Source organism: Anabrus simplex, chromosome 14, assembly GCF_040414725.1.
Source record: "Anabrus simplex isolate iqAnaSimp1 chromosome 14, ASM4041472v1, whole genome shotgun sequence".
In the NCBI taxonomy this organism is placed as follows: Eukaryota; Metazoa; Arthropoda; class Insecta; order Orthoptera; family Tettigoniidae; genus Anabrus; species Anabrus simplex.
In genome coordinates, this window is record NC_090278.1 from 97,788,270 (window position 1) to 97,813,645 (window position 25,376).

General features: G+C 40.1%; 1 long non-coding RNA gene across 1 annotated transcript in view; it reads right to left on the reverse strand.

Moving 5' to 3' along the window:
• Positions 1-23,955, reverse strand: part of LOC136885488 (uncharacterized) — a 154,273-nt gene extending 130,318 nt beyond the window's left edge. Inside the window, exon 1 of the long non-coding RNA XR_010861539.2 lies at positions 23,878-23,955. This is a non-coding gene — a long non-coding RNA (uncharacterized lncRNA). The remainder of the gene's footprint in view (positions 1-23,877) is intronic.
• Between the last annotated feature and the right edge of the window lie 1,421 nt (positions 23,956-25,376).

The following is a 25,376-nucleotide window of genomic DNA, read 5'->3' on the forward strand; positions in this document are numbered from 1 at the left end:
GCCTCACATTACCCCACCACTGAAGCCGGTTTATGCGCATAGCTTCATCCATTGAGTCCGAGTACCCTCCTGCCATTGTTCCCAACTTTTATACCAGCAATCGTTCTCACTACTTTCATATCCATTACTTCTAACTTACGAATAAGATATCCTGAGTCAACCCACCTTTCGCTCCCGTAAAACAAAGTTGGTCTGAAAACAGACCAATGTAGAGATAGTTTTATCCGGTAGCTGTCTTCCTTCTTACAGAATACTGTTGATCGCAACTGCGAGATCACTGCATTAGCTTTACTACACCTTGATTCAATCTCACTTACATTATTACCATCCTGGGAGAACACACAACCTAAATACTTGAAATTATCGACCTGTTCTAGCTTTGTATCACCAATCTGACATTCAATTCTGTTGAATTTCTTACCTACTGACATAAATTTAGTCTTCGAGAGGCTAATTTTCATACCATACTCATTGCACCTATTTTCAAGTTCCCAGATATTAGACTGCAGGATTTCGGCACAATCTGCCATCAACACCAAGTCGTTAGCTTAGGCCAAACTGCTTACTACATTTCCACCTAACTGAATCCCTAACTGCCATTTTATACCTTTCAGCAGATGATCCATGTTAACTACGAACAGCAAAGGTGAAAGATTACAGCCCTGTCTAACCCCTGCAAGTACCTCAAACCAAGAACTCATTCTACCATCAATTCTCACTGAAGGCCAATTGTCAACATAAATGCCTTTGATTGATTTTAATAATCTACCTTTAATTCTATAGTCCCCCAAAATGGCGAAATTATTTTCCCTCGGTATCCTATCATATGCTTTCTCTAGATCTACGAAACAAACATAACTGTCTATTCCTCTCTTAGCATTTTACAATTACCTGCCGCATACTGAAAATCTGATCCTGACATCGAACTTCCTCTCAACCACTAATCGCACCCTCCCTTCCAAGATGCCAGTATACTTTGCCTGGTCTACTAATCAATGCGATACCTCGATAGTTGTTGCAATCCTTCCTGTTCCCTAGCTTATACATAGGTGCAATTACTGCTTTTGTCCAATCTGAAGGTACCTTACCAACACTCCACACTAATTTCACTACTCTATGAAGCCATTTCATCCCTGCCTTTCCACTATACTTCACTATTTCAGGTCTAATTTCATCTATTCCTGCTGCCCTATGACAAAGGAGTTTATTTACCATCCTTTCCACTTCCTCAAGCGTAATTTCACCAACATCATTTTCCTCCTCCCCATGAGCTTGGCTGTTTGTGACACCACCAGGAAGATTTCCTTTTATATTGAGAAGATTTTCAAAATATTCCCTCCACCTGTCCAGTAATTTCCTGGGATCTATTATGAATTCACCTGAATTACCCAAAACACTGTTCATTTCCTTTTTTCCCTCCCTTCCTAAGATTCTTTATTACTGTCCAGAAAGGTTTCCCTGCTGCTTGACCTAGCCTTTCCAGGTTATTACCAAAATCTTCCCACGACTTCTTTTTGGATTCAACAACTATTTGTTTCGCTCTGTTTCTTTCATCTACATACAAATCCCTGTCTGCTTGGGCCCTTGTTTGGAGCCATTTCTGATAAGCCTTCTTTTTACATTTAAGAGCTTCTCTCACTTCATCATTTCACCAAGATGTTAGTTTTTTCCAACTTTACACACAGTTGTTCCTAGGCATTCCCTTGCTCTTTCTGCTACAGCATCCCTGTATGCCACCCATTCTCTTTCTATATCCTGACCCCACTTACTATCCACTGTTTGAAACTTCTCACTAATCATATCCATGTACTTATGTCCAATTTCCTCGTCCTGGGGATTTTCTATGCTGGCCCCGTGGTGTAGGGGTAGCATGCCTGCCTCTTACCCGGAAGCCCCGGGTTCGATTCCTGGCCAGGTCAGGAATTTTTTACCTGGACCTGAAAGCTGGTTCGAGGTCCACTCAGCCTACGTGATTAGAATTGAGGAGCTATCTGATGGTTAGATAGCGGCCCCGGCCAAAGCCAAGAATAACAGCTGAGAGGATTTGTCGTGCTGACCACACGACACCTCGTAATCTGCAGGCCTTTGGCCTGAGCAGCAGTCGCTTGGTAGGCCAAGGCCCTTCAAGAGCTGTAGTGCCATGTGGGGGGGGGGGGGGGAGATTTTCTACCCTTATTTGTTTGCAGACAGATTTCACTTTCTCTACCCTAGGCCTAGAGATACTTACAACACTACAGATCAGATAGTGGTCTGTATCATCGAAAAATCCCCGAAAAACCTGTACATTCCTGGCAGATTTCCTGAATTTGAAGTCTGTTATAATCTATTATGGATCTGGTACCCCTAGCCTCGCATGTGTAGCGGCCTTATGCTTGAAGAATGTATTTGTAACTGCTAAACCCATACTAGCACAGAAGTCCAGCAAGCACTTCCCATTCCCATTAGCTTCCATGTCTTCCCCAGTCGTTCAGTTCTATCTCCAACTCTTACATTGAAATCGCCCATTAGCACTATCCTATCCTTGCTGTTGACTGACTACAAAGTAACTCAATGCTTCATAAACTTGTCAACTTCATTCTCATCTGCACCTTCACATGGTGAATATACTGACAAGGGGAGGGCACGATGTCCGCATCACTGATTTTGTTCAAACTTTGTAGGTTGGTAGTACTACATCACAAAACACACTGGCAAAGTAGTAGTGCACAACAGGTGGAATAAATAAACTCTAATATTTATTTGACATACCACTTAGTTGAGCAGCTCGTCTTTCTCCCAAGTCTTCCTAGTCCAAATGTTGCAACATTTTTGTAACGCTACTCTTATGTCGGGAATCAGCCAGAACAAATCGAGCTGCTTTTCTTTGGATTTTTTCCAGTTCTTGAATCAAGTAATCCTGGTGAGGGTCCCATACATTGGAACCATACTCTAGTTGGGGTCTTACCAGAGACTTATATGCCCTCTCCTTTTCATCCTTATTACAGCCCCTAAATACCCTCATAACCATGTGCAGAGATCTGTACTCTTTATGTACAATCATACTTATGTGATTACCCCAATGAAGATCTTTCCTTATATTAATGCCTAGGTACTTACAATGATCCCCAAAAGGAACTTTCACCCTATCAACGCAGTAATTAAAACTGAGAGGACTTTTCCTATTTGTGAAACTCACAACCTGAATTTTAACCCCGTTTATCATCATACCATTGCCTACTATCCATCTCACAACACTATCGAGGTCACCCTGCAGCCGCTCACAATCTTGTAACTTATTTATTACTCTGTACAGAATAACATTATCCACAAAAAGCCTTATCCCTGATTCCACTTCTTTACTCATATCATTTATATATATAAGAAAACATAAAGGTCCAATAATACTGCCTTGAGGAATTCCCCTCTTAATTATTACAGGGTCAGATAAATCTTCACCTACTCTAATTCTCTGAGATCTATTTTATATAAATATAGCAACCCATTCAGTCACTCTTTTGTCTAGTCCAATTGCACTCATTTTTACCAGTAGTCTCCCATGATCCAATGCTTTAGACAGGTCAATCGTAATATAGTCCATTTGACCTCCTGAATGCAGGATATCTGCTATATCTTGCTGGAATCCTACAAGTTCAGCTTCAGTGGAATAACCTTTCCTAAAACCGAATTGCCTTCTATCGAACCAGTTATTAATTTTGCAAACATGTCTAGTATAATCAGAAAGAATGCTTTCCCTAACCTTGCATGCAATGCATGACAAACGGACCGGCCTGAAATTTTCAGCTTTATGTCTATCACCCTTTCCTTTATACTCAAGGGGTACGATAGCAACTCTCCATTCTTTTGGTATAGCTCCTTCAACCAAACAATAATCAAATAATTATTTCAGATAGGGTACTATATCCCAACCCATTGTCTTTAGTATATACCCTGAAACCTTATTAATTCCAGCTGCTTTTCTAGTTTTCAACTTTTGAATCTTACTGTAAATGTCATTGTTATCATAGGTAAATTTTAATACTTCTTTAGTATTAGTCACCTCCTCTATCTGGACATTATCCTTGTAACCAACAATCTTCACATACTGCTGAGTGAATACTTCTGCCTTTTGTAGATCCTCGCATACACACTCCCCATGTTCATTAATGATTCCTGGAATGTCCTCCTTGGAACCTGTTTCTGCCTTAAGGTACCTATACAAACACTTCATTTTTCACTAAAATTTGTATGACTGACAATTGGATGCCGTTATGCATCAGTAGACTAAGCGCCATTTAACAAAAATTGAGATTTTAGCGCTATCTTGTAGAGTAAGGCTTGAACTATTTACAAAAATTTCCCTACTACATTAAAGAGTCCATTAGTTGCAAGTAAACAGAAAACCTAAGCGACAAAACGGGAATCAGTAAAAAGGTAAATTGCATCAGTAGACTATGCGACCTTCCAGTTTGCATCATTAGACCAAGCACCACATTCCTCACAATTTGCGCGGATGACAGCAAGAGAGCCCACATTTTCGATAGTGCTAACAATTTTATGTGGTGATACACTGAGTTGTTTATCAAGTGACGTAGTTCAGCGATGTATCAAGTACTTCCAAAAGTAAGGAGAAGGACAATGCTACTAACGCAGCTTGCTAAGAAGGTTACGTCGGAGAATCATTCTCTAGAAGATCTTTCTAAGATTAGTATCAAAATGAGATTGTTCTACAGTATTCTGCAATGAAAGCAATATTTCTGTACCGATATATTTATTTGAAGAAGCTGCGAAAGCTTCAGTGTAACAGTGTTTTAACATGTTAAGCTAGGTAATACGCACCAAATCAATGAATTCCAGATCAGAATAATGAAAGCAGGGCCATTTCTGTAGACATATCATTGTTTAGGTATCAATAATATTGATAATCATCAGTATTAGAATCGTAATGATACTCACAATATATTGTAATCGTATTTCGATCATTTTGTTACTGTCTAGAATCCAAATAATAACGTAATGCCAGTTACAATTAACAAACAAGACATTCCTGTGGTGGGACTACATGATGTGAATACAGGTGCTGAAGGTGAGATTTGGCAGTCTTCTCATGGGGCTGTACGGAACAATCTAGAGCCACTTGAAGTAGACAACTTTGTGCCTGTGTCACCAAACTTGTTGGAGGTGTGTATACTTCTAAACCTTCGTGTGTAATTCAAATTTTAAAATTACGGGTGTATTTATTCAATACTATACAAAGTGTCTGAACATAGGTTAGTATTTTATTATCATCCATTAATTTTTTTTTCATTGTTTAGGATTCCCAAGATGACCAAGTTGAAGCTGAAATTGTCAATACTGGGAATGAAATTCTTAATACCAGTTCGGAAGCCACTGAGAAGAACTACACAAACACCGAGGACTGGTGCGGCAATGAAGCACAAGATCTTTCTGACAACAATGGACTTTGTACCGAAAGCAGCGTTACTGACAATGCGAAAAATGGCAAGCAAGGGCGACCTAGTAAAGGTAGGAAGAGGAAATATCCAATGCAGAACCACGATGTTTGGAAGAAAAAATGCGTACAGTATAAGTCCTACACGACCCAACATGTAAAGAGAAAAGAAGAGAAGACGTTTAAAAATTTTCTTTGTAAATGCATGTGCAGTGAGAAAGTCTCTTTAGATGTTCGTGAACGTGAATGTTGAATCCCATGATGCCCAAACTGCCCTCATAACTAGTATGGTGACCGAAGTGCCTATCAGGAGGAAGAGGAATAAGGAAGTCTTTCACCAGGGAATACAAGATTGCCGGTATTAAAGTTTGTAAATCTATGTTTCTGCAGACGTTGAGTAATTCCAGCTGTAAGGTTGATCAAGCTCTAAAGAAACTGAAGAGTAGCAACAGAGTTAGAGATCTTCATGGAATTGGTGGTGGGAGCAATAAAATATCTGATGAGAGAATTCAAGGTAATATTGAACACGTCAACAAATATCCAAGGTACAAATCCCATGATTGTTGAAAAGAAACCGAAAGGGAGTTTCTCAGTAGTGATACGACCCTTCCGTTGATCTATGACATGTACAAGGGGGAAAATGAAAATCCAGTTTTGTTTTCAATGTACAAGAAACTCTTTCTAATGAAATTCAATTTGCAAATAAAGAAACTCAAAAAGGACATGTGCAATATATGCGATTCTCTTGATGCTGAAATTAAAGGTGTCAAGAATAATCATGATCGAGATATTCTGTCAGATAAGAAGGCAAACCATTTAGCTGAAGCAGAAACAGCGCAAAATTTCAAGAGAAATGATTTACTGCATCCCAAGGAAACTGAAGGACTGAAAACAATTACTTTTGACATGGAAAAAGCATTACCATTGCCATGAATTCCAACAAACATTGTGTTTTACAAATGTCAGCTATGGTTATACAACTGGAGAGTACGCGAGGGAAGTAATAATAAAAGTCACTGCTACATTTGGCTGGAAGGTGTGGCAGGTCACGGGGCACAAGAAGTCGGCTCATGCTTAATGAAACACCTACTGGAAGAAGTGTCCACTATTTCTGAGCTAATATTATGGTCAGAACCGTAATATTAAAATAGTTTTGATGATGACGGCAGTACTGGATCAACACCCTACTCTTCAGAAGATAACTATGCGATTTTTAGTACCTGGTCACAGTTTTCTTCCCAGCGACAGTGACTTTGCAGGTATTGAGTGTGCCCTCAAATTTCAACAGCATTTATACACTGCGGAGGACTACTTAAACGTAATGAGAAACTGCAGGCAGAAAAACCCCATCGTTGTGAATCGGAAAACTGATGTCCATGGTTGCAAGATAAATCAGCTAAAACTGAAAGAAATCCAGCTCTTGAAATCACAGCCACTCACTATGTACGTCAAAAGGAATCTCAGGAAGTAAATCTAAATAAGTCAAGACAGGGACGACCACAGGAAACTACAGTTCCTTTTCATCAGGCATTAATACCTTTGTGGCCAAACGGAAAACCTATATCTGAAGCCAAACTTAGAGACCTTGGGTCGCTGATGCACCTAATACCTGCAGATGCCAAACAGTTTTACCAGAATTTTCAAGCAGATTCTGACATCGTGGATGACATAGATGGATTCAGTAGAGATCCTGATTTCGAGTTTGAATAGCCAGCCATACACGGAAAGGAATTCTGACAGGTGAGGTCTTTTGTGACGCATACCGACAGGCTAGGGCTGCTCGTTAGTGAGCAAGGTCAGTTTGAGGCGTTATCCGCTACAGACCAGATCTGTTGTCAGCACCTCAACGGAAAGACTTCGCCTCACAGATCAAGCCTCCTGTAAGGAAAGCATGGAGTGGACAAAGGCACTGCTAGGAAAATTTATTGAAATGTACAAAGAGCGGCTGTGTCTCTGACAATTAAAACATGAGGTGTCGCAATCAAGCGTTCTTCAGTATCCTCCTTTCCTCCTTCTTCAGCTTAGAAGCTACAATATCCACAGTAAATACGCTTTCAACTAGACTGTTCTCCAATAAGAGCTACGCAAAACAAGTCATTTTTTACTAGTGGCTTACGTCGCACCGACAGTGATAGGTCTTATAACAACGATGGGATAGGGAAGGGCTAGGAGTTGGAAGGAAGCGACCGTGGCCTTAATTAAGGCACAGCCCATAGCATTTGCCTAGTGTGAAAATAGGAAACCACGGAAAACCATTTTCAGGGCTGCCGACAGTGGGATTCGAACCCACTATCTCCCGGATGCAAGCTCTCAGCTGCGCGCCCCTAACCGCACGGCCAACTAGCCCGGTAAACAAGTCCATTATGTATGTGTTGTGTATGTTTGGTATTCAGTTCGAAGGCTGGTCTGATCCTCCACAGTTATGCCAACAGCTGTCATAGATAGCCTAGGCATCACTGGAAGAAGCGTACTAGGGAAATGAGGAGTGAGATAGCTTCCCGTTGCTTTCCTCGCCGAGCCAGAAGTTGCTCGCATATCAGTCTGCCAAACCCACTGAAATGCACGCACCAGCTGACCCTATGCGTGATATTTTCATACCATTCATAACAGGGACCGGCTGCATAAGGAATGGTATTACTAGCATCGCTCGTACCTCAGTCACTTTCATATTGTCAAAGCCAAGGATAAGACTGAGAAGGATCAAACATTGCGATGATTTGTGATCAAGATAATAAAAGCAATCAGGCGTACCCTGGGCGACGTCAGAGAATGAATAACCTGACGGCTGATCCTTTCACAACAGAAACATCCACACCTGAGCCCTTTTCAGGGCCACAGTTAACGATTATCTCTGTTAACATAGAAGGCATTACACCAGCCAAAGAAGAACTGCTACAAGAACTATGCAGGAAGCACCAGTGCCACATACTGTGCATACAGGAGACACATAGAGGTTGTGATATTCGCAGGCCAAAAATAGATGGAATGCGTCTCGCCATTGAAAGACCTCATGATAAATATGGAAGTGCTATTTTTGTTCATCCAGATTTCCAGATTTCATCCACAGCATTCACAGAGGAAAACAACATTGAAATCCTTACTGTAGAAACAGCTAATTGCACCATTTCATCCCTTTATAAACCACCTGGTGCTCAATTCACTGTAAACCTACCATCCAATTTCGGAAACAAGCATGTGCAAATTGTGATCGATGATTTCAACAGCCATAGTCCTCTCTGGGGCTATGACCATAAAGATGAGAACGGGACAGCAGTACAAGAATGGGCAGAAATAAGCCAGCTGACTTTAATCCATGATGCAAAACTACCTGGATCCTTTAACAGTGGCAGGTGGAGAAGAGCTTACAATCCTGACCTCATATTTGGCAGCAGCAATATCAACCAACAATGTGTAAAATCTGTCTGTTCCCCAATACCCAATACACAGCATAGACCAATAATGTGCCAAGTATTTGCTGCTATAAGACCTCAGATGGTATCCTTTCGGAGGAGGTTTAATTTTAAGAAGGCAGACTGGTCAAGATTTGCGGAATTACTGGACGCTGAAATATCTGCTATAGAACCAGTACCCAGTTACTATGACACCTTCACCACAGCTGTAAAGAGATGCTCAAGGATGTCTATCCCCCATGGCTGTCGAACATCTTATATCCCCGGGCTTACTTCAGATCAAGCCACACTACTTGCAGAATACAGCAACTTATTTGAAGAAAATCCTTTCAGTGAAGTAACTGTGGAAGCAGGGAACAAGCTTATTTCCTCTATTAGAGAGACCAAAAGGGATCAGTGGATACAAACTATTGAAAACTTGGACCTGAAAAGAGACAGTCATAAAGCTTGGAGACTTCTGAGACGTCTAAGCAATGATCCAACCAAGACCACCGCACATCATAATATCACTGCTAACCAAATAGCACATCAGTTACTGCTGAACGGGAAGGCAACCCACAAATCACAAAAACCGAAACTGCAAAGAGAAGAGCATGAGGAGAGCGACGACCTAACATCATCACTCAGCATGGAAGAATTAGAGAAGGCTATCAAACAGAGTAAAAATGGAAAATCAGCTGGCTTGGATGATATACGAACTGAGCAAATTAAACACTTTGGCTTAATGACAAAGAAATGGATTCTCCAACTCTTCAATAACTGTTTGAGCAGAAACCAAATTCCAAAGATATGGCGGAAGAGCCGAGTGATTGCCTTGCTGAAACCTGGTAAAGAAGGGAATGATCCAAAGAATTTTAGACCAATTGCGCTACTATGTCACCTTTACAAACTGCTGGAAAGATTGATCTTAAATCGCCTATTACCTGTAATTGACCCATTACTTATACCTCAGCAATCTGGATTTCATCCTGGTAAAAGCTGTACTGGACAGTTATTAAACCTCACACAGTTTATAGAAGATGGGTTTGAGGCTCGTAAGGTGACAGGAGTGGTATTTGTTGACTTATCAGCAGCGTACGACACTGTCAACCACCAGCTACTATTAGTCAAGGTCTACAATCTAACCAAGGACTTTAACCTAACAAGACTCATCGCCACTCTTTTGCAGAATCGCAGGTTCTTTGTTGATTTCCAAGAACAGCGTAGTCGATGGAGACTACAGAAAAACGGTCTTCCGCAAGGAAGTGTGCTGACTCCAATTCTGTTCAGTATATACACAAACGAGCAACCCATAGCCCCCAATTGCAGTAGCTTCTTGTATGCTGATGACCTCGCTCTAGCCACTCAGAGAAGAGATTTTGAAACAGTGGAGAACACCCTCACGGATGCCCTTAATGATCTTTCTAGATATTACAGCACAAACCAGCTTAAACCGAACCCCTCAAAGACACAAGTGTGTGCTTTTCATCTGAGAAACAGGGAAACTACTCGCAAGTTAAAGATAGTATGGTCAGGAGTCGAACTGGAACACTGCGAGTCTCCAAAATATCTAGGAGCGACACTTGATAGATCTCTTACTTTAAAGAAGCACTGCGTGAACTGCAAATCGAAAGTCTCCACCAGGAAGAATCTTTTACGGAAACTGGCCGGATCACAGTGGGGTAGCCAACCTGAAACCATCCGAACTTCTGCAATGGCACTATGCTATTCTGCGGCAGAGTATGCGTGTCCTGTCTGGTATAATTCAACATATGCCAAACAGGTGGATATAACTCTCAATGAAACTTGCAGAATTATAACAGGTTGTTTGAAATCCACTCCAGTTGAATGGCTCTACCACCTTGCAGGAATAGCACCTCCTTCTGTTCGAAGAGAAATAGCTGCGAACAAGGAAAGAAAGACAGTGGAACAGGAAAGGACCCATCCTCTATATGGGCATGAACCGCATCTGCAACGTTTAAAGTCAAGGAAGAGTTTTCTCAGAACTTCAAAGGAACTTATAACCACTACTGAAAAAGCCAGATTGCAATTATGGAGGGCTACATCCTACCTTCCTCCTGGCTGGATAAGATTTTCTGAAACTCTACCTCCTGGCTACGATGAAGAATGGATGACCTGGAAGTCCCTGAATAGACTGAGATCTGGAGTTGGCAGATCCAAGCTTAATTTGGCAAGATGGGGCTATATAGATCAAGAAAAAATCCAATGTGACTGCGGAGAAGACCAGACCGTCCAACATATGCTCCAGTGTCGTCTATGTCCAGCCTCCTGCACAGAAGATGAACTATATCAAGCATAAAAAAATGCACTGGAAGTGGCCAAGTTTTGGGCAAATGTAATATAGTAATTATAACTGTGTACAACATGTATGTTTCTGATACGAGAATAATAATAATAATAATAATGAGAAAAATCCATTCATGCTTACTTTTTTTTTTGCTAGTTGCTTTACGTCGCACCGACACAGATAGGTTTTATGGCGACGATAGGATAGGAAAGGCGTATGAGTTCGAAGGAAGTGGCCGTGGCCTTAATTAAGGTACAGCCCCAGTATTTGCCTGGTAAGAAAATGGGAAACCACGGAAAACCATCTTCAAGGCTGCCGACAGTGGGATTCGAACCCACTATCTCCCGGATGCAAGCTCACATACGCGTGCCACTGACCGCAAGGCCAACTCGCCCGGTACATGCTTACCTAACATCATATCATAATCGCTGTGGTCCATTCGCAAATAATTCTTGTAATCGTCCGGTTCATTTTCTCTCAGGTGTTGTATCAGACTCGTGTGACTAAAGCTGTCTTGCTCTCCTATCCATGATTTCATCCACTTCGATCGATTTTTTGTTGGCATGATTTAAGATATAGCAAAATGCACATTCCAACAGCCGCAACAGCATTTTTTTCCCCTCTGGACACCGTCTGCTTCGATGTCCATCGCACAGTTCTAAGTACGGCAGACCCGACCGGCAAGGATTTCAAACTAGTTTGAAAGGCCAGCGGATGAGGCTTGGCCTGCTGAGAACAAAGGGATCATTCCATTAACGAGAGGGTCTGGAATGTTGACAGATTATGTTGCACAACACGACAGGCTTGGTGTCACAGTTGATGGCGAGCAGCGGGCCGGGTCTCTGAAGGTCACGCCTGGCAGGCGGTCTGTCGGATCTGGCCCCAAAGGCGAGGCCTGCCAAAGAATCTGAGAGCAACAATCTTATTACCTGTCCAGTGATTTGTGTGTACTTATGGGAGAAAATATCTTTAATCACATTTTCTGTTCCTATTATGTGCGACTGAAATAAGCAATTAAAATTCAAAATTTTCTTTCGGAATCACTTTATTTTTCTAGGAATAAGGTAATCATAACCACGTATATACTTTACTTAGTTTAAGGGACTGCCATTCTACTTAGCAACTAATGTGTGTCTCAAGCAGAACAAAAGTTACCCATTGGCTCAATACTGTACTCTCAGAATATAATAGGCCTATTGTGAAGGAAAATCCATTAAAAATATGCATTGTATATACTACAATGGCTCATGTCCTACAATTTGTATTTGACTCAGATAAGTTAAATTCCTCAAATCATTAAGTGGTTATAGCAACGACTTTAGGGAATAGCTCCCCTTCTAGAATTTATCCATCTAAAACTTGAATAATGTACCGGAGTTGTGGCACGGCTCGCGGTGGATCAAGCACTTAGCGGGCCTTTCCAGACAGCAGGAGATTCAGGTTTTAATCATGGCTACCGCCACGTTATATTTTTTGAAGTTTTACTCAGTAGATTCCCAACAGTTGGGAGTTATTGCTGTAGCATAGTGATGTATTATTCGCAAGTGAGGAAAACCTTAAATTGCATCAGTAGACTAAGCGCCATTTCTTCAAGAAAAATCTATGTAGTGTGCATAACGGCATCCAATTATGCTTGCTATCATGTTATCCTTAGCTGTCTTATGAGCTAGATTCAGTTTCCTAGCAAGTTCTTTCAATTTCTCCTTACTTCTATGGCCATTTCCAACTCTTTCTTTCCAATCAGCACCTCCTTCTTAATCTCTTTCCTTCTGTGTTATAATATAAAGGGTCTTTACCATTCCTTACTACCTTTAAAGGTACAAACCTGTATTCACATTCCTCAACAATTGCTTTAAATTTTAACATTTTTATTTAACATTTTCCACCGATCATAGTTACTTTTTAAAAACTCCCTCATGCCTGTTTTATCATCCATATGGTACTGCCTAATAGTCCTAATTTTAATACCTTCCTTCCATCACATTTATTTTTAACTACGACAAAAACAGCTTCGTGATCACTAATTCTAATACCATCTATTACTTCAGTGTGTCTATAGAACTCATCTGGTTTTACTAGCACCACATCCATTGCATCACTTTATTTTTCTAGGAATAAGGTAATCATAACCACGTATATACTTTACTTAGTTTAAGGGACTGCCATTCTACTTAGCAACTAATGTGTGTTTCAAGCAGAACAAAAGTTACCCATTGGCTCAATACTGTAACTAAGAATACACCCACGGTATACCCTGCCTGTCGTAAGAGGCGACTAAAAGGGACGACCAAGGGATGATAGGGTTAGAACCATTAAACTACATGTGATTAGTACCACCACGTGGTTGGTTCCATCACTTTCAAATCAGCTGCCCTTCCTATATTAACTTATTTGCCATTTGTTGGTCATGCTTCCTGTCATTTGCATAACCTTCCCAATTGACATTTGGTAAATTGAGATCGTATATAAGTTACAACATTAATTAAACCACCTTTCCAATACATAACAATCCTTATATTTAGGGTATAACCATTATACACATAACTAGGGCATGTTTCACTTATACTTAGTAAGCATCATCAGCTAGAAAAAAGACTTAAACCAAAGATAGGTCAGGGCCCTGTACCCAGTTCATATAATATAAAATGTTTAATAAGGTCTAATTTTACATTGATAAAAACAAATTTTAACAATTTAAAATCTGTCAATAAGACTATATTGTGTCTATTAAAAACAAGTGGTAACTATAAAATTGCGGAAATACGTACGAGGTGAAAGAAATTGAAATGTTGCAGTGAGTTACTATGAGTGACCGTTCGTAGTCAGGTACATAGAAATCACATGATGGGTTGGTTGAAAAACGAATGTTATGAAGATAGATAAAAATGTCGCCTGAATCAGCATGAGCACAAGGGACTTCCTCACATTCTCTTTGACCGTTATTATCGTATGTTGGCAATCTGTTGTCATGAGCTCCAAGTGGGGAATTCAACTAATCTTTTAATGTGAAATAAGCAGAATCAAACCAGGTTGAACCCTGTGGAAGGAAGAAAAGATATGTGTCAGTTGCTAGATCTTAAGGGACATTCTTCTGTGAAGGAAAAGTGTTTTTAAAATAACTTACCCCTTATGTTGGCTGCGAGGTGAATAGTCCTGTTTTGTTGTTTAAGAAGGTCTGTCGGTCGCTAGCTTACTGCTGCATGTGTTGTAGGGATGTGGTAGTAGAGGCGAAGAACAAAATGGGAGGGAAGGGTGGTGATGATGATGCTTGTTGTTTTAAGGGGCCTAACATCTAGGTCATCGGCCCCTGATGGTACGAAATGAGACGAAATGCAATGATAAAATAAAAATCCAAAATCTTCCACTGACCAGACTTCAAAGCGTGAGGACGAAAAATGAACGGATGGATATGAAGTTAAAACAATCAGTGGAGCCGACCCGCAATGCCACAGTCTCAGAAACTGATGGAAAACAATAGTAATACTGACCAAGGGACTGCTTCTAGAGCTCAATACTGAATTGATGATGCCTGGAAGCTAATGGGGTCCAAAGTATAGGGCATCGGCCTCTCATAATGGTACTTATCGCTTGGAAATAGAACCATGGTATTTTACATGGTGCGGTACTAATCAAACGTATTGTAGACTCGCTGTATTCCACACATTATGGTACTACTCACAGGTAATGAAATTCGCACATGTTATACATACCTATGGTGTTTCACACCTACCGGCGCCATTTAAAGGCAACGCAAACCTATGGTTTTCTTCACATAAGTGTACTAACCACAGGGACTCGTACTATCTCGTGGTGTTCCTTATATAGTGGCTACTAATCATAGGCAAGCCAGAACCCTGGTGTCGCTCGTATAGTGCTACTACTCACAGGTACCGTAAAAGCCTGACTGCATGGTGCTCCTGATTGCTACTAATCAAAAACCTATTTGGTACCTAACATAGTGGTACTACGCGCAAGTAACAGCGACCCATGGTGTTCCCCACGTGGTGGTACTAATCACATGTAGTTTAATGGTTCTAACCCTATCATCCCTTGGTCGTCCCTTTTAGTCGCCTCTTACGACAGGCAGGGTATACCGTGGGTGTATTCTTCGTCTGCGTCCCCCACCCACAGGGGGTGGGAGGGAAGGGAGGGTGGGGCACTGCGCAATTTAGGAGCTGGCGGAAGAGATGCAGTGCGAAGCGCCATTATAGGTGTAGCTACTGTTGCTACCAGTTTAAGTACTTTTCCAGCTGATGATGCTTACTAAGTATAAGTGAAACATGTCCTAGTTCGAACACATGTATAATTAAAATTACTCATGTGATTCTCAGTTCAATACAGATGAACCATGAAGTTTTAGCTTTAGACCTGTATAATGGTTATACCCTAAACATAAGGATTGTTATGTATTGGAAAGGTGGTTTAATTAATGTTGTAACTTCTATATTCTGAAATGCAATATGGATTATAATGAGATTCATAACTTGTAAATTGAGATTACCCGCTACAATCATGTTAATTTCCTTATCGTTTCCCATATAGCTGATTATCTTATCAAATAATTCTGAATCAGCGTCAGTGTTACTCTTTCCCGATCTGTACACTCCAAAGACATCAAGTTGCCTATTATCTTCAGAGATGAGCGTTACACCTAAAATTTCATGTGTCATCCTTAACTTTTCCGTAGCTTACAAATTCTTTTTTCACCAGAATGAATACTCCCCCTCCTACCATTCCGATCCTATCTCTATGATACACACTCCAGTTCCGTGAGAAATTTTCTGCATCCATTATATCATTTCTCAGGCATGATTCAACTCCTGTTACAATATCTGATAAGTATATATCTATTAAGTTACTTAATTCTATTCCTTTCTTTACAATACTTCTACAGTTCAGCACTAACATTTTTATGTCATCCCTATTTGACTTCCAGTTCCCTGTTCCCTTATCACCGCTCCCTAGGCCACCCCGTTTCCCTGAATGTACCTCTCTATAACCCTTCTAAACAAATTTCCTTACATGTATGTTCCACTGCGATTTAAGTGAAGGCCATCTGAGCGCAGATCCCTTCTCCTACCCACCCTTTAGGATCTAGAAACCTCACTCCCAGTTTCCCCACATACCCACTCCATAGTCCCAGTGAATCAATTGACAGTTAAGAAATTAATTTTTTCATGTAAACACCAAATGTGACACCAGATATCTTTTACAAGCTGACATTGTAAGATATGGACTTCATTTTTCAAAAATCCGACTACCTGTGCCGGATTTCATTGTGTGATCTTGCGATCCAGCGGCCTTCAATCCACCGCTGATCCACTGAGGGAGACAGTGACACCACAAAATGCTGTAGTAGTTTCAATTTTATGGCGACAATAGATAGAACAGTTCTAGAACCCGGTATGAAAATGGGAATTGAAGGAAAACCATCTTCAGGTTTGCCAACACTGTCTCCGAATGCAAACTCACAGCTATGTGATCTGAACCATGTATTAGTATTCCACGGTATGTATATACAGTAAAATGGACAACTTCGGTCATTAGGTTGTCTAACCTGTTTTTTGTTGCTGCTATCTAATAAATTGACTCCCTTGTCCCTTCGTCTGAAACCTACAGTAGAGTGCTAGCTGATTACCGGTCAGTGTTGATCAATGCAGCCTGGTCAAGTCTAAACGGTCTGACACTGCAGTTAGCCGGTTCAAATCCCGGTAACCAAAACAAAATTCACCATCAGAATGTTGGCTGGCAGGGGAGGAGAGGTGGTGGTATACAATTTCTTATCACTAGATTGCATGCCAAAAGCCTGGATTCCATTACAACCCTCTCCGCAGTGCTCATATGGGGTGAGGGCATGTTGATAGATCCGTCGGATGGGGACATAAAGCTTCTTTCTTCTTTTTTTACAAGTTGCTTTACGTCGCACCGACACATAGGTTTTATAGCGACGACGGGACAGGAAAGGGCTAGGAGTGGGAAGGAAGCAGCTGTAACCCTAATTAAGGTACAACACCAACATTTGTCTGTTGTGGAAATGGGAAACCATGGAAAACCACTTTCAGGGCTGCCAACAGTGGGGCTCAAACCCACCCTCTCCCCAATTCATAGTCACAGCTGTGCGCCCCTAACGACACGGCCTACTCACTCAGTACATAAAGCTTTGAGCCTACCCATTCGTGTTATTCGACACAAGTAGGCTACATACGGACACTGGGTTTCACTCTCTTCCCATCTCGTCATCATCCTACTACATTCAGACATGGAAGTCACCCACGGATGTCAAACAGAAAACCGTGCAACAGGCGAGCCGAACATTCCGGGCACTACAAGCCCGGTCCATAGCGGTCCAATATTAACATTGTATATTAACCTTCAACTACAACCTCGTTCTTCATCAAAGTGAACCACAACATCATCGTATGCTATTGACTTTTGACTTTTATTTTACGTAAACAAATAATTACAGGTCACTTGACCATCTTTCAACATTATTTTATTCAACATTATGTTTTTAAAAATACGATTTAGATCGTGATTCTCATTATTATCTAGTCCTAACCGCTAGTCGGTCAACATCATTTTATAGCAACTTTACCACTTGTCTATAACAAAATGTTGCTTTATTCATTTTACTTATAATGGTAGTCTTCCAATGTCACTATTGCAAATAATTTCACCAAATGTAAACTTCTCACTCATAGCATAGCTTTAAAACCAACACTGTACTAATCTTTTACCATAAGTTAATTTTCTTTCAAGTATGTTCAAGGCTTTTTATAAATTAGTTTTATTTTATTGTAAATCAGGTGCTTGATTTTATTTCAAGGTTAAACCCATGGCTGATGCCTATTTGTAAGGCGAAACATGTACCATTTTATTTAACATGTCAATGTAACTAAACAAAGACAAGATTTATTGTATTGATTAGGTGGCCAAATTAATAAAATAACTTATTGTTATTATTTCAATCACTACAAGCCATATGATAAGTAATGCAGCATGGAGGTGTGCAGCAGCTGATATACCGCCACAACGAGGAACAGATATTCTTGATGAAAGTAGCATAACAACTACCTCGATATAATGCCACCCCCACCTACCGCCATCGGTGACACTAGAACAGAAGTGTCGTACAGTGTTAAAAGTGTACTCAGTATATTGTCAACTGTTTAATTAAAACTTTATCTTCAAAGGAAACATGCTCGTTAGTAGTTCCTGGAAGTTAGGCAAAATGCATTTTTTTAAAAAATTGAGTGGATATATCGAAGTGTCACATAGAGACAAACATGTTTACATTCACTTGGGAACGATAGGACCAGTTAAGTTTTTGCCTCTTTTAGCTTCCAATAGCCTATTTGATAGTTTAATGCCTTTTATGACCTTTTTAAAAAAATTGTTGTGAATATTTTCTGCTCTTATTTAGCCTATGTATTAAAATTAATCAATAGAAAGAAAAAATATATATATAATTCCAATGTACTGAATTAATAATAAGGAAAACAATTAATTTTCACTTAATAGATAAAAAATAACATTTACACAAATCTTTACTTCAGTTCCTGCAATTCTAAAATAATTCAAAGTAGAAAAATACAGTACGGTAATGAAAAAATATAGTTACAAACAGCATTAGTGTTACCAAAATTAACAGCTAAAAGGAGTCAATTGGTTACATTTAAAGTCATACAGTAACTCTCTATGAAACTGGTACACCTGTACAAACTGACATTTTCCTCCAAATGAAAATTACTGGTACACTGCTTATTTACTCCATTACATATCCAACTTCAGGAGTTATAAAAGTACATACAATTTCTATGAATATATGTGCATAAAATGGAAAACACTGAAACAAGTGCAAATTGAATGCGCAGGGAAAGTGGTACAGTGTCCAATACATGCCCCCCAGGCAAGCTACGTCTGGCTCTCACATTCAGAACCATGTGGTTATATCTCTGCTTCAGATCGGCAAAATTGTGAGTCATGTCATTCTACTGTGCAAAATATCATTACAGCACAATAGAGAACAAAGACTACTGTAGCTCAAGAAAAATATTGTTAATAATAACGTTTTTGCGTCCCACTTAACCGCTGAGGTGCCGGAATGTTGACCCGCAGGAGTTCTTTAACATGCCAGTATCTGAGAACCTTTAAATACCACTGGACTGAGCCAGTATCAAAGCTGCCAAATTGGGGCCAGAAGGCCAGCACCTCAACCGTCTGAGCCACTCAGCCCTGCGAGAAAAATATTCACTGCGTAAGACGAGTGATGAATTCGACTTCAAATAAAGAAGAGTCCCACGTTAAATGCACCATAACTTGCCAAGGAATCAGAAGTTCTATTGAAGAAAACAGCCTGTCCAGAAACCGTGTAGAGAGGATTTCATTGTTCGAGTATTGCGCAATAAACCATGCATCAGCAAGAACAACAAACGTATTAGGTTCCAGTTTGTCACACATCACGCTGATAAATATTTTGACTGCTGCAAAGCAGTAGTATTTACCGATGAAAGTAAATGCAATGTGTTTGCATCGGATGGGAAAGTCAGTATTTGGTGTTAGCCAAACACGGAGCTTGCAGGGAAAATAACTTCTACCAAAGGAGAAAGACGGGCATGGGTCCCTGATGGTATGGGGTTTTATGGCTACTTCGGGTGTAGCGAAACTCCATTTCATAGATAGTACAGTACTATGGAAGAAGATGCGTATTTTGACATATTAAGGAGAGAAATTAGGCTTGCGGGATTGTTTCACGTTCTCGCAGAGAACGACCCAAAACATAAGACCTGTAAGATATGCATGTAATTACTCAATAACTGTCCCCATATACTTGATACTTCTCCACAGTCTCCAGACATCAATGCCACTGAAAATTTGTGGAGTGTGTTAAGAGAAAACATCTGCAAACATTCCATTTCTGATCGGAATAACCTTAAAATTGTCCTTCAGACAGAAAGAAATAAGATTGAGCCCTCTTATTGTGAAATATTTGCTTGATCTATTGCCATATAGGCTAAAGAGGTGAAAAAGAAAAGTGAACGACACACTAGGTACGCAATGTCCACGCATGTCCTTCAACGACAGGACATATAGACTACCATTTTCATTGCGTTTTAAAACTGACTAGTAGTGGGGACAGAGGAAGTAGAACGGTTAACTCGGTTCTTCAGGTTTATGTGACGTCACAGAGCACCGATCAACTCGAATACTCTGTATAGCGCTGCGGGTGCTTCAGTAAACCTTCCAACCAGGCTACACTCGCAACACCACTGTGCTACTGTTCAGACTCCAGACTGAGACATCTGTTCTATTTGTTTCCTTATACTACATATACTACATACATGCGCTATATTTTCTACCAATATTTGTAATAATAAAGAAGCAATAATGCCATGAAAGTCCTCGCAAGCATGGCAGTATTTTACTAGCAGTCCAGGTAGAAAATCTGCTACTTGTAAAATTTGCAATCAAATCTATTGTAAAGGTGGAGGAACGTCAAATTTGTGGAATCACATAAAACTGGCGCATCGTAAGGACATGGTACAAATACAGTTGCATATCGTGAAAGTAAGACCATTCCTATGTATGGATGAGACAGTGCAGGAAAAAAAAAAGTAAGTTGCATAGGAGTTTGGCTACTTTTATATGCGATGACATGCAGTCACAGATGGTTGTAGAGGATAGAGCCAAGCCTGTAGCTTAGACCCTTTCCAACAGAACAAAAAAGAACTAGGCCACCATAGCTAAAATGGAAGAGCTACCAACGCGAACTCGGGAGGTTGTGGGTTCGGATCCCACTGGTGTCCGGTTTGCCATTTTTTCTGCACTTAACATCTCTTTGACACGTACTAAATGTATGTAACATGACCTAATAGGATGAAAGTCGATTTCGATTACAAGGTCGTGAAAATTCAATATTCATTGACCCTTAAGCGAACTTGCTCTTGCTTACCTTAGCGTACCTGCTACATCTGCGCCCGCATAGGAGGTGTTTTCATGTGCTGGACAAATTCTTTCAGGCCGAAGGTCATCGCTTTCTGCAAAACGAGCTGAAACTCTGATATTTCTGAACGGAAATTCCTCCTATACAACACCTGTTCCATGCAATACAGGACACTAACGTTACTTCCCATACTGTCTGTGTACGTGTTGTCTGATTTTAATGCTTGTCACAAGATGAAAAATTGAGTTCATTTGTATACTTTACTTATTTTCATTACTGATATTATCTTAACAGATTTTTCATTAAACTCCTTACCACATAGTTATAAATGAAATGTTTGACATTATATGAGTTCAGGCATATTTCAAAGCACTAGATTTTGTTTCGTCAATTATCACATTATGTGCATTCATATTTATTGTATTTATTTATTCATTTGTGTGTTTATTTCTTTATTCATGTCTACATGATATGCCTCATATTAAGCTTAGATGTGCAATTACACTGTTTGTTACATTAAGTGTTAAATTTATATTATACTACAAAAATTGTGCAAATAACCAACATCAGATAGTACGGAGCATTGTACCACTGATAATAATTTATAATCTTCTCTATAAATGTAAACTGTACCCTAGAAGGTCAATATAAATTTTAAATTTACCGCTATAAAGTTGTACTCGGTTTAACCGAGTAATGACGTCACAGTACTTGCACCGAACCGCTCCGTCCCCGCCACTGAAACTGACCTAAGAATGTATGGTATTTGTTGTAAATTTAGGCTACCAGTTATATATTATTTTGTAAATAAAATTGCTCTTTGTATCTGTTGTGTGATGATTGTAAATACATTTATTCACATATACATTCAAATGTTATATCCAAGAGACGTGTATTACAACAATGAAATATGATAAGGTAGGTGTACCTCGTTGCTGTAACTGCATCTCTCAGCAGTCCTAGGCATCTGTAAACTCATGTGTCTTAAAACCCAACTTTTATACTTCGCAAATAACCGCCATAATCGTCATCAAATATTCATAAAGATAAAATATACAGTAAACGCAATGCTTCACACATAGCAGGCCTACATAGTTACGAACCGCCGTACCGGTATTTAACGGTTATTTTGCAAGTACGAGTACCGTACCCATACCTATTACATCACCAAAACATGCATAAGTTTTCGAGTTTTCGATCAAATTTTACCACGGCAGCAATCTTTCACTGTAAGTAAAAAATAAATAACTTTACAAGGTTCTACCAACTTACCTATAAAATGGGGCTTCTGTTCCGTATGACCAACAGCAGCCATCCAACAACGGAGAACGAGAAATTACCGGTATTCTGTGAGCATATTTCAAGGAAATTATTCCAAGATAGGCCTAATTCAATAAATTTGATATCCTCTTCGATTTTGAAACTACTTGCCTCGCCGAGCTACCGCTGAAGTCAAAGTTCATAAATCTTTTCCTCTCAAGAACAAGAAAGACAAACGAAGTAATAACGATAAATGAAATAATAGTCCATATGACAAGATTATTTAGCATAGCTTTATTTAAACGACGATAATTTTGGCAACGTATCATATTAACGTCCCAGTATAGTAAAAATTTATCTTATATGATCCTTGGTAAAAACAAATACAGTAGAAACTGTACTGTACTTGGTAAAAATGCAACGGTATAAATTTGAGCGAACGCACACACAGAACGCCTTGTTCATTCATGACCAAGATCACTTATTCTCTTTGCCAAGATCCACAAGGTACCAGATTCTTTGATAACATGGGCTTATTCAGAAACATGATTTCAAAAAAATGACATATTTATAATTTCAAATCCTTAAGTCATTTATCTTCCAAATAAGTGATACCAAAGAACTAGGAGTGATGCATTATCCGCCCAGTTTAAAACGCACTGCCCTCTGCACTAATAATTATGCATCCTCTTCGAACGCTGTGTCGTCGTGTGTGTAAGTAGCTTCTAAAAAAAAAAACTAAAAAAAACATTGGGCTACTGCATAGAAGTGCTACGAAAAAAACAGTAGCCTATTACCATGCTATTACTGCTGCTGCTTATTAATCTGAAGAAATGCATACACATTATAGATTTTCGGAGTAGGCTGTCCGAAAATCAAAACAAGTGAGATGATACGGTATATTAAATGACATTATTTACCAGTAGGCCCTACTGTTTTGCTACCGTAATATTTTGTGCATTATAGTATGCTTTTTCTCTTATACTCTTTTAACGAGAGACTGCATGGTTCTGTTGAACCATTGAATGAATGCTGCAACTTCGAAACTTAGTTTTGGTTATCATTTGCTGTATCCGAAAATATGGACCAAGTTATGCCATCAAGTAAGGTAAGACAGAAATAATTCAAGTGGTGCTTTTCAAAAGGTCGTTACGAACTTCTTTGTTACGTACCATAATAATTTGGATGGTCAGCATGGCTGGTAAACTGGTGTCTCAGTTTAAAATGTAAATAGGTACTTAAGATATAAACACTAAGGTAAATGCATATTTTACTTTATTTGTTAGATAAAGTATGATGGCAAACTCCATGGCAGAATTGCATTAGTTACTATCTTACGCGTGGAATTATATGACGTTCATCAACCTCATACGCAAAGCCTTAGATTACCTTACACATGTTGCACAGTACGTACAAGTGGGTTTAAATACATCCCAGGGTCATCAGTCCATAAGGTGGCTTAATACAGCTATCCATGCTATCCTAACCTCTTAATGTATACCGGTACCTCATTGCTGCATCCCAATATCTATTCTACTTAGGTACCTACCGTACTCTAATGTGTCATGTTTATGCGTTGGTCCACACATCCCATTTCCCAATCCCATCCAGCACACATATACACTCCTCACAAGCTAACTGAACAAGTCCTAGGTGTCTCAGGTTATGGCACAATCTACAGTACCGGTACCTCTCCTTCTGGTAACTTTCCCCTGATCACGTCACCCGTACCGGAGACATACAGTGGCGTTCTTTATCGATATGAGCTATAGAACACCAATCAATGTGTTAGTTTGTACGCCAGGGATGACCAGGTTGGATCCAGTGAAACTGATGACGTGAAGCAACCGTCAGTGTAATAGATCGGATACCAGCGCAGCGAGCAGGAGTGGCTCGAGACCAAATTCTTTATCTCCCAGCCCCCAGTCCTTACCCAACTATATGCATCAGAAAACGCGCTGCATATTATTTTGAGCAGTAGCAGCGATTGGTAATTAGAAGTTTGGGGGGGAGGGCAAGTTGTTTGATGCTCTCTGAGCGAATGTCAACAGAGAGGTAAATGTTAACAATCTACCGAATTAAGTCCGGTAATTATCGGTTTTATGAGATTTTGATTCAACACTACACAATAAAACTTTCACCAAAGGAACAATAATTACACATGCATTACAATTAAATAGATGTACGGCGTGAGTATACAATTACAAATCATTTAGTATTTTACAATATGAAGAAGACAACCATCAAAACCCACCCCAAATGTCGTGGTCCTTAGTGGACCTATAATAATAATGTTTTACATCCCACTAACTACCTTTTGACGGTTTTCAGAGACACCGAGGTGCGGGAATTTAGTCCCGCTGGAGTTCTTTAACGTGCCAGTAAATCTACCAACACGAGGCTGACGTATCCCACCTGACTGAGCCAGGATCGAAACTGTCAAGTTGGGGTCAGAGGCCAGCGCCTTAACCGCTGAGACACTTAGTATTTGCCTACCGGGCGAGTTGGCCGTGCGTGTAGAGGCGCGCGGCTGTGAGCTTGCATCCGGGAGATAGTAGGTTCGAATCCCACTATCGGCAGCCCTGAAGATGGTTTTCCGTGGTTTCCCATTTTCACACCAGGCAAATGCTGGGGCTGTACCTTAATTAAGGCCACGGCCGCTTCCTTCCAACTCCTAGGCTTTTCCTATCCCATCGTCGCCATAAGACCTATCTGTGTCGGTGCGACGTAAAGCCCGTAGCAAAAAAAAAAAAAAAAAAAAGTATTTGACTACACACTAACAGACTGAAATGAAATGGCGTATGGATTTTAATGCCGGGAGTGTCCGAGGACAAGTTCGGCTCGTTAGATGCAGGTCTTTTGATTTGACGTCTGTAGGCGACCTGCGCGTCGTGATGAGGATGAAATTATGATGAAGACGACACATACACGCAGCCCCCGTGCCAGCGAAATTAACGAATTATGGCTCAAATTCCTGGCTCAGCTGGGAATCGAACCCGGGACCCCTGTGACCAAAGACCAGCACTAAGAAACTAACAGACACTGACG